This window comes from Symphalangus syndactylus, chromosome 4 (genome assembly GCF_028878055.3).
Source record: "Symphalangus syndactylus isolate Jambi chromosome 4, NHGRI_mSymSyn1-v2.1_pri, whole genome shotgun sequence".
Lineage (NCBI taxonomy): Eukaryota > Metazoa > Chordata > Mammalia > Primates > Hylobatidae > Symphalangus > Symphalangus syndactylus.
The window spans coordinates 106681074-106691779 of record NC_072426.2 but is presented as its reverse complement, the minus strand read 5'-3'; the positions used below and the strand labels follow the sequence as shown (position 1 = coordinate 106691779).

The window sequence follows — 10706 nt, the reverse complement described above, 5'->3', positions numbered from 1 at the left end:
TAACTTTGTCATTCTAATGGCAAGAAGGCTTTTAAAGATATTTTGAATAAGTTTCCATTTTTTGATAGTTGTCTTTTTTGCAGAAATATGAGGTAGTATTTTAAGTGTCAGTGGAGTTTAAAACATTGGTTCCAGATGTTGCCTACCTAGCAGGAACCCTTGGAGGAATTTCTTGTTTACCTTAATAAAACTGTCATCATTTATGGAGAGTAGCTAACAGGAAAATACACGCAAGGAAATAAAAAGCAAAGACAAATCTAGTTACTGTTATTTGAACAAGTAAATTTCATATAGAAACTGATGACAGCGAAATGTGTCAAACTTGACTACTCTGACTGTGTGCCTCCATTGATTGGCATTTGCAAAAGTCTGATTTGTAGTCAAGCTGTAATGAAAATGCTTAAAGATGCTGAAAGTCAATATAATGGGCACTTTTGGAATGTACCACATGTTCAGTGTGCTTCCAATATACATTTTATAAGATTTCTCTCAGTTCATTTGGTTATATTATTAGATAAGCACTAATCTTAGAAAATGTTATTTCCTCTGCATGCAAAATCCGTAGTGACAAAATGCTCATTTCGTGTAGTTCTCTGGAAGATTTTGTCCTGCTAAAGTTTCATGGTTTTGTTCTACCAGTGTGTCTATCACCCAAGGTTACTTATTTATTTGCTTACTGTCTTCACGTACTTACTTATTTTAGAAAAACATGAAATAATTAGGTTGGAACTTTGTGGTAGGTGCTTACAAGTACTTTTCTGGATAAAAATATTCTCATAGGAAAAGTGGTAAGATGATAGGGCCAGTGTGAGTACCCAAGTTTTGAACCACCAGTTAGTTATGTCTGGGTCATAGATGTATGTAGACTAGAAAAGGAGGGATGGATCCCAGGATAAAGGTGGGAATATCACTAGACGTAATAATATTAGAGAAACAGAAACCTGGATAAATTCAGTCAAGTTCTACATATATGATGTTCATAATGATGACAGTCAAGAAGAAAATGTTAAATATTGTCACCTGTATGCCTTTTAATAAGGCAGAGGTATTTTTTAATTCATTTCAGAAAGATTTCTATGAAATGGTCCATATTCATATAAAGTAAATAACAAATTACGTTAATGAAAATAATAATTTCAGTAATGTGTGAAGTCCTTGACTAGTTATTTTAAAAGTGCTTTGATAAAGAAAATTTTTTGTATGTATTATCTATTTTTAGATTCTGACGGATACATCATTACAGATTGTATTCAATCTATTTTAAAAAAACTGCTCCATATATATTTAACTTACTGATTTGTCATGCCTCATTAGCTGCAAACCTGTTTCTCAATGAATTTTCTATTATTTATAGGCTCACAGTGCAATGAATTAATATATTTACAATTATAATATATTAAAAACTTTCTCAATCACATTTAAATCATTCTTCCTTCTGTATACAATGAGCTATATTTTAGCAGAAGATATATGGAATTATACAAATTTACCTGTAGATGTGTTTCTAACTTAATCTCATCACATGAAGTTGAAATTGTGTGTCTTAGTGTCTGTAGACAGATTGTTAAATTTATATAATGTCTTTCTGGGAGAAATGAGAGTAATTAAGAGGCACAATGTTACCTATTTAATTAGCCTATTTGTATCCTCAAAAGAATCCTTAGTTGTGAAACGTATGAGAGAGCTTGCCCTTAGTTAATTGAATCAGAGGATTTTTGAAGTCATTTACATTTCTCCCTACTCATTTGGTTTAGTTTTGTTCACTCTAAAATGGCTCACCAAAAGATTCCAGACCATACACTTTTGTCTAAGTAATATTTTGTTGACACCTGTGTAAATCCATGGTCAAATCTAGGGTCAGTATCAGCCCTATTTTGTTACCAGAAAGCACTGAGTATATTTTTACAATAAAGAGGTATTCAGATATAAAAATATATCACCTAGATCTTTAAGAGTAAGGGATTTAATGTGTTGACACCCATTGAACTATTCAAAATGCAATTTGAGAACTACTTAATCTGTCTTTCCTGTGGATATTGCTAAACCACAGGCACAGACAGCTTAGTTTACATATGGATCCTCCCTTCCCCAGATAATTGTATTTACTAAGATAAACTTTACCTATTTTACTTTAATATTTCTCTGAAAGGTAAGTCCCAGTTTAGAAATTAGTGAATGAAAGGCATCATGCTTTTAATTACTCTTAAAAAGAACCTAATCTATCTCCTTTGAAAACTCTAAATTAGATTAAACTTTTGAGGGAGAAACAAAAGCAGAGGGGAGTTGCCAGTGAAGTGTTTTGAAGCCAAATGTAAGTTACCAATCCTTTTATGGAATAAAGGAAACTAAGAAAAACAGCAGCTGCCATTTCAGCTCAATAACTCCAGTACCTCCTAATGAAATCATTTTAAGACTGCTGAGTAGAAATAGTTTAAAGGTCTATTGTAAAAGAAACAAGAATTTTATTCATTAATTAGACTCGTCAGAGACTGCTTTGAATTTGCAAAACTGAATAACCTTTTATTCCATGGTTATAGTTAAATCCTTAAGCTCATTTGATTTCCTATGTCCCATTTGATTTCACTTTAAGTTTTCACCTTTACAAATGCATTATAGGCCAATCCCATAATGTTTTCACTGCCCTCTCACTTTAGTAAAAAGGCAACAGAGTAACTCTTCATAAAATTAACACACGACTGTGGGAATATAAATTGCAGAAATGAAGTCTCCTGATAATGCACGAGTAATAGAATGGAGAACATTTTTGTTTATGTGTTTTCTCAACTTCAGGTAGCTAATGGAGACTTATCTTTTTTAAAAAAAATTTTAATAGTGATATTTTTATGCTGTAGAATATTAGACTTGTGCAGAGATTACTTTCAGCTTTTTTACTTTTCAGTTGAGATTTATTCAAATACAGAATTCATGGCAGTATTTGAGATTTTGCTTTCTAACAGGTATGAGACATTAATTTGTACTTCATTAATTTAGAATTTCTGAAAATTTGAGTCTGGTATGATTTTTTTGACAATGAAAAAGAGGGTATGCTAAAAAATAGTATACATACTAAGTATGTAAAGTATACATATATACTTATGTATATACTAAGGAAAAGTATACATACTTAGAAATCAGCAGGTTTCTAAATTTTAAGAATAGTTGAATATGTTCAAAGCATTATTTTTCAATAACTTTATGTCATGGTTACAACTTACTAATTATATCATTTATCTTCGTAAGAAATATTTGGTTGTTCTAGAGCTTAACATACTTAACATTATTACAGTTTCTTAAAAATACTTAAATTTTTTTTCAATGTAATACTTTAGAATTTTAATCAAACTGTACAGTGAACAAAACAGAGATCTATTGCTCCAGCCTCCCTATCAAGATAACCAATCCCCAGGGGCAATACTGTGAATCTTTCAGCTGTTTCTTCTGGTATTTGTGCATGGCCCAAGCAGTACTCTGATATTTCTGTTTCTTGATTTTCTACTTTAGAATGTATGTTTCTATTAATGTCTCAGGGTGAGATTTCTTTTAACTATCTGCCCATATGTACAAAAACATGCTTCCTCTCTCTCCATTATCCCAAAAGAGCTTTATTATATTTTTTTAGTTAAAATATTATTTAGTGTTTATATTATTATGAGCATATAAATTTGCTTTTATCTGAGCTTAGTATTATACTTTGAATACAGTTGGTTTCTTGAGCAACTGTTTTTATTGGAGTTTATGACTTGTTTTATCATGTGTTTAATTTGCATGTACTTACCACTCCAACACTCCAGAAACACTATAAATCCTGTCAGTACAAACACATCAGGTAATCTCCTGGGTGTTTTTTTTTTTTTTCCTTTTCTGAATGCCAACTTCTGGAACAGCTGATCTCTAGGTCAGCTACATAGCTGCTAACCCCAGACTTCCTATCACCATCATCCCAGACATTTCTTTTGCCTTTCTCATGTGTTCAGTCTTTTGCTTATCCTCTTTCTATTATTTCTTAATTTTAGGCAAACATTTCCTCCAGAAACTTATGAGAAAGGAATCATGGGCATTACATTTTTGAGATTCTACAATTATGAGAAACATTATTGAATATGATATTTGACTGAAGATGGAATTCTAGTTTAGAAATTAGTATTTTTCCAAATGATGAAGTTGTTTCTTCTAAATCTTAAGACAAGACGTTCTGATTCTAAATCCAGATCTGTCTGATGTGAACTGTTGTGCTTGTTAATCTCTCCAGAAGATTTTGTGATTATCTCTTTATCTTTGGTATTCCAACATTTCAAAATGGTACATCCTGTGTGCCACTCCCCATAAAAACACAAACAAAAAAATACATTTCACTGGGTTGAGTACTCAGCAGGCCTTTGTACATTCTGAAAGATAAATATCTTTCAATCTTTGAAAATATTTTGATATCATTTATTTGATGATTTTATTCTTTTCTTTTGTTGAATTTTTTTTCCTTGAAATTTAAATCAGTGCTCAAATTGTCTTACCTTTTATTGTCTGTTTTCCATATCTGTGTGATTTTTCTGCATTCTAAAATGTATTCTTAACTGGACCATCCCACCCTTCTGTGGATATTTTTATGTCTGTTACTATGTGCAGTAACTTCTAAGAGTTATTTCTTTTACTCTCAGTTTACTTTTTTAATAATCTCATTATGCTCTTATGGATACATTATCTTCTATTATGTCTCTGGAAAAATTAATATTTTCTTTTGAATTATTATCCTTCTATGTTTCTTCTTTTTCATCCAAGATTTATTTTCTATTTATTGATTTTGTTCACTGTTTTTCATTTAGAGAATTGGTTTACATGTGGTACTCATTGACCATCCATTCAGTTTTGAATGCTGAACAAAAATGTTGATTTACTGCTCAGAATAAAAGTTGATTGGATGCTTAGTGTGCATGAGTCAGCTTGCAAATGGCTGGTATACCTCACAGTAAGGAGAGTCACTTAATTGAGTATTTTTAAGTGTAAATGTTTAGGGTCCATTTATCCTGGTCTGATGTCCATAGAGAAGAGTTTTCTAATCTTCTGCAGGTGAATGTATGAAATTGGCTGGGGAGTTCCATTTTTGATGATGCAGACGTTCATATTAAGCCTGTTGTTTTTATTTGGCTCCCGTATTTCCCTCCACTCCTGTCAGCTGTGTCTGGTGATCCAAAGATAAAACCCTCTTTGCTTAACATCTCCATAAAGTTAATGTGTGTTGAGGAGAGAGGGCTACTTTAAGGACTGGTAGGAAAGTTAAAAGTTTTTTAGAGAAGTAATCTTTCCTGTCATTCAACAAACCTCATTATTTTCAGTCTTGTCCCACAAGCTTTAGTGGTTCTTTACAAGTCACTAGTATTTCCCATTTCTGAGTAATTCGGTGGTCTGCAAAGAGGGACTTCGCTTGCTTCCTTTGGTTTTTCCCTTGAGGGAGCTTTGGCATTGGCTTTCTTTACTATACTGTATCTGTTACTACGTATCTATCTACTTTTCTTTTACCAAAAATTTTTTGACATCTCTCATCTGCTGTAGTTTCTTCTCCCTTTCTTGTATTTGTGTGAATGTTTTGCATTCATTCACTTGTCACATGAATGCAATTGAGAAAAAACATGCTCAACCAGAACTCAGTGCAACTTCAATTTTGTAAAACTATTCTGTAATTCAACAATTTTCAAATTTCATTTTAGTGACTTCACATTAATGACACTTTGCATTAGCTGAGATAGCAAAGTGTTCTTGTGAGGAAATGGTTACTTGGCTAGCTATGGAATTCAAATCTTGTCTTCTCACCACTGGGATAAAGTTGATTTGAAAATGAATATATCTATATACTGACTGAATTCTTCAGTCAATAAAGAAATATTCCTACAATATACCAGTGTTTAATTGATTTTCTGTAGTACTTAATTCCAAATACGGAAAACAATGTTAATGAATGAGACAGCCTATCAGTAGTATTGCAATCTATGGTTAGCTTATTCCTAGAATAATTGCTACTGTTATTGTCCATGAATTTTAGACATCACTATTGATGATTGTTAATAAAATATTAATAAAATTGACCAATATCATAAAATGTCTTACTCAAATATATAAGATTCAGTGAGCATATTGATATGTACTGTTAAATTGCTGTAACTGACAAAGAGATAAAAAGAATATACTATTGCAAAGGGGGTAAATTCAAGGAGGAAATGAATTCAAAAGTTATTTGGTGATAGTATTTTTGGCTATTTTCTATTACAAAGGGAAGATGAAACGTAGTTTAATGTTGTTTTTGAATTAGTGGCTAGATACTGGCATTGATAATTGAGATATGAAATATAGGAAAGAGAGAAGTTTGGGTGAGAAATGTTGGATTTAGTTTCAGGCAGGTTAAGCTTGAGGTTCTTTTAAAATATTAAACAGCAGCCTGTAATACAGTACTGTAGCTCATCAGAGATGTCTAGGTCAAATATGTAGAATTGATCAGATTAGCTTAGCTACACAGAACAGAAATATTCCCATATCACAAGTGTTTAAGCAAAATAAAAATTCATTTCACTGCAGTCGAAAAAGGCTATGGAAGGCAACTTAGGCTAATTTGAGCTCAACAAAGTTATCCAGGCTGTTTCCAGATGTCCACTCTGCCATCCCAAAGGCTGGCCCTCCTCTTATGAGATCCAAAATTTTGCATGTAAATGCTTCATCACAATGGTGTCTCCAATAGCTAAATGGAATAAAGGAAGAAGACATCACCCTTCTCTTTTAAAGACACTTACTCAACCTCCATCACCATTCTGTTTACATCTCTTTGGCCAGAATTTATTTGTATCTCACGAAGCTACAAAGAAGTCTTGGGAATAGAGTCTTTTAATCTGTATGGTAACTCGACAGGCTAAAAACCAGCTTTCTGTATTTAAATAAAAATAAGAGACTAGAGGAAGGAGTAGGTACCTGACAGTTGTGAATTAAGTTACTGACACATAGATTGCATTTTGAAATGTAGACATATATGAACCAGAAAAAGTATGTTAAAAATCTTATTTTTAAATCAGATTTTTGCAGGTTGAGCAATGAATGCAGATGAGGAACTAAAGAGAACTAGAGACAAATCCTTCAAGGAACTTGAATGAAGAATGAGGGACAGGACAGTATCTCAGAAATACAGGGTTTGTGAGAGAGTAAAGTTAAATCAGAAGAAGGCCAGTCAAAAACGGGGGACGTGATGAGCCTGATGACCAAGTCGAATTTTTAAATGATGCGATATAGTGATTCTCTACTTAATGAATGTATGTGCACTAATCCTTTACTTTAGGTATTATCATCTTTTTTATATAAGTGCAAACATGTAGGCCTGAAAGGTTAAATAACTTACATTGAGACACAGAGCTGTGAATTTAACCAATGCCCCAATCTCAACTCGTAATCTCAATCTATCCCGCTACCTCTTCTTCGTTAGGAGGGATCTTAACTCTTAGACATAATTAATTTACATTTTTTTTAAATTAGGAAGTTAAAGAGCTCAGTGAAGGTGAGATGGTGTTAGTCAGAATGAACAATGTAAGTATGCTTTCAGTGGAAAAAACTTTTTAATGGTGACAAATTTCAAAACAATTTATCTAGGATCAGATGCTGAAGGTGCACATTCTAATTACATTTCCAAAGTGGAAGCTGATCACTATATATTTTTTTCAGCGACAGAATTTCTTTATATTTAAATACATAACTAACTCCTCCAAATAACCCCCAAACAAATAAGAAACCAGATTAAATAAAATTCACATTGAATATGCCTAACCAACATCTGTATGTGCAACTAAACACTGTGTCTATTACTGCAGTGTGAACCTTAAACAATATAAAGTGTTCCGGGGAGTTGAAGAAGCCCAAGTTTTAACTCTGTGGTATTTGGGGAGAGAAGATGCAGGAAGTAAGAGAAAGGGGAAATAAATTTTATATTTCTTAATTTTGTCCTTCCAATATATTCATAAAGACCAAAAGAGAAAAGGAAGCTTGGGATTGTAAATAAATAGAGGAATAAGGAAGTGTGGGACCCTCGCAATGCTACCTGACCAAAACATATGAAAGAAATTAATTCCTTTCAGATTGAAAAGGTGGGAGAAGAGATGAAAAGTGACCAAAGAGGATGGGAAAGAGACAAAAGGAGAGGGGACCATCCAGGAGAAAAGAAGAGACCCATGGCAGGGGAGCAAGATGGAGTTCAGTGCCAGTAAGTGCCTGTTTCCATCTGTATCCCCATTATCTTAGGCTCCACTTAAGGGTCTGTCTCCTTTCTTCAAGCCTCTATGCTGTCAGGATCCTCCAGTCCTCTCCACCCTGCCCCCGCCCCTACTGTGCCTGTCCCTCCCTTCTTCTATTTACTAGGAGTTGGCTTGTTCCATAACCCTCAAGTCATAGTTCTTTTTAGCCAAAGAGGGAGACTCAGGCGTTTGGTACTGCTCAGAGCCAGGAGAAACCCTACATACAGAAGGGCTCCTACCATTTGCTGATTCAGTGAAATCCTGCTGTAGTACACTGGTATGCCACCTGCCAGGAGGCCTCCTTGCACAGACTGGCTCACAAGGACTAGCATGGGTTGCTGGAAGGAAGGCTGGACCACATTTTGGTAAGAAGGACCAAGCTTGCATCTGGCCCCCCATTCTGCTTCTCTGGCTGCTGAGCAGGCCCTGGTACTGGGGTTGTGGATCCCATTCAAGCCTCTATAAGCTGCCTGCTCCTAGTTAGGCATTATGGGATATAAACCATTATAGGATGGTTGAGGTAGCTGTTGACCACATTGGGAGCTGTAGACCACGGGGCGAGAGAGAGAGGTCAATATTTCTGGTTGGAATTAGAATACTGTCCAAGAGGACAGTAAAAAATCTGGATCTGTTGAGGGGGCTGAATGTAGTTCTGGGCAGAATTGCTGAGTGGAATAGTTGGAGATGGGAAGGAGCTGTCTTGTGGGAAGGGCTGCACTGCAATGAAGCTTATCTGCTGAGGATGCTGAAAGATAAGTGGGGACCAGAACAGAGGGGAGGATGGGTCAGCTGCTTCTTTAGAATCTTAGTGGTAAAGGCTCGTTTCTCCGAAGGGGTTGCTGATGTTGTCTGCCTGTGAGATCTTGTGATTATTCATGGGAGGCTGTTGCTGAGGCATGGGTGGGAGGGCAGAAAGTTGCTGCTGCTACTGCTGGGCAGTATAGGGGAGAAGGCCCTGGACAGACAGGGACGAGGTTACCTGGTTGCACATTTCTGGGGCACCTAGTGCCATACCTGGCCTGGAGATCCTTCTTGCACTGCCACCTTTACTGCTTCCAATGCTGTAGTCAGGTGAAGATGGGGATTCTGCTGAAGTAGCTGGCTTTGGTAGCAAAGGGTCACATGTTTCAAGGCCATGGCTGTAAAGATTTGAGTTCACTATTGGTGCTGCTCTGTTGGCTGCTTAGGGAAAGCTCAGCCCCTTGAGTGGCAGCTCAGCCCCTTAAGCCAATCCCCAGCTGTCATGTAGATATCTGTTCCAGACAGTCTCGTTCTGTACTGAATTGTTTCTCTTGAGAATCAATCTCTGTTAAAATTCTGTATTCTTCTCATCCTTTATATGTCCTGAAAACTCTGTTCAGGCAGTCTTGTGTTACTGGTTTTGTTGATGATGACAGATTTTCAAGTTTGAGCAACATTGTGGTCCATCCCCAAATAGGCAGCTATCCAGTGTAACTGCCTCCAGTGATATAAAGTCATCTGAGGGGACCTCTTAACTGGTTATTTTTTAAATAAATTCCAGAATCTGCTACTTTCATATTAGTAGCATCATTTTGTTCTTTGGGTTCTTTTTCAGTGTACTTACAAGAAATTCGTGGAAGTCTATTCCAGCGAAGTGTGTATAATTTTGACTTGGGTTTCTGGACAACATCTTCCTTAGGACCTTTTTTTTGTTTGTTTTTGTCCTTGTCTTCCTTTTCAGAGACTTCCTTTGAGGACTTTTATTCCTCCTTATCAGAGGGGCAACTGATGTGCAGTTGAATATTATCCTTGGCCCATCACCAAATAGGGTGGAGGGCTTCTCATATTCTGCTAGGCTATACACAACTTCAACTTGGAACTGGACTTGGCTGTTTTTTCTGACGTGACCGTATTTGATGTCCATCTCTGTGTTTCCTGAGTCAAACTGATATCTTCCCCTCTTTCTCAATTGCTTTCTTGCCTGGAGTCTTAGATGTAATTTTGTCTTTGATTGTAGGTTCTTCCATCAGTTTTTTTTCCTGATTCTTTCATAATTCAGAGGATGTTTTGAAAAGTGTTACTGTTAGACATTGACCAGCAGTGAAAGACTGATATACACCAGTAGTATGTATTTGAATAAATTATCAATAACTAACAGAGATGAGAATGATAAAGACCTGTGTGGTAGAGAAATATCCTTACTTTGTGTAGGTAAGCCCCAGCTGGGACTAGTTGCTTGGTGGTCTGAAATAAGACTACAGCATATTAATTTGATTTAGTATATTATTAATACAAGGTTAGCTAAAATATTCTAATGCATTCATCTCCTAATATGATGTTCTTACTAGGAGCTGGCTCATTCCGTAACCCTCAAGTCATAGTTCTTTTTAGCCAAAGAGGGAGAATAATCCATTCTTTATGGCTCATTGTGGGGAGAAGGTATAAATGTGTGTAACTATTTGGGCCCTTAATATGTGCTAGTGCATTGAA

The 10706-nt window shown here is 35.4% G+C and overlaps 1 pseudogene; it reads right to left on the bottom strand.

Annotated features, from left to right (window-relative positions):
* Positions 1-8375: 8375 nt before the first annotated feature.
* LOC129480149 (R3H domain-containing protein 2-like) lies at positions 8376-10307 on the bottom strand (annotated as a pseudogene).
* Between the last annotated feature and the right edge of the window lie 399 nt (positions 10308-10706).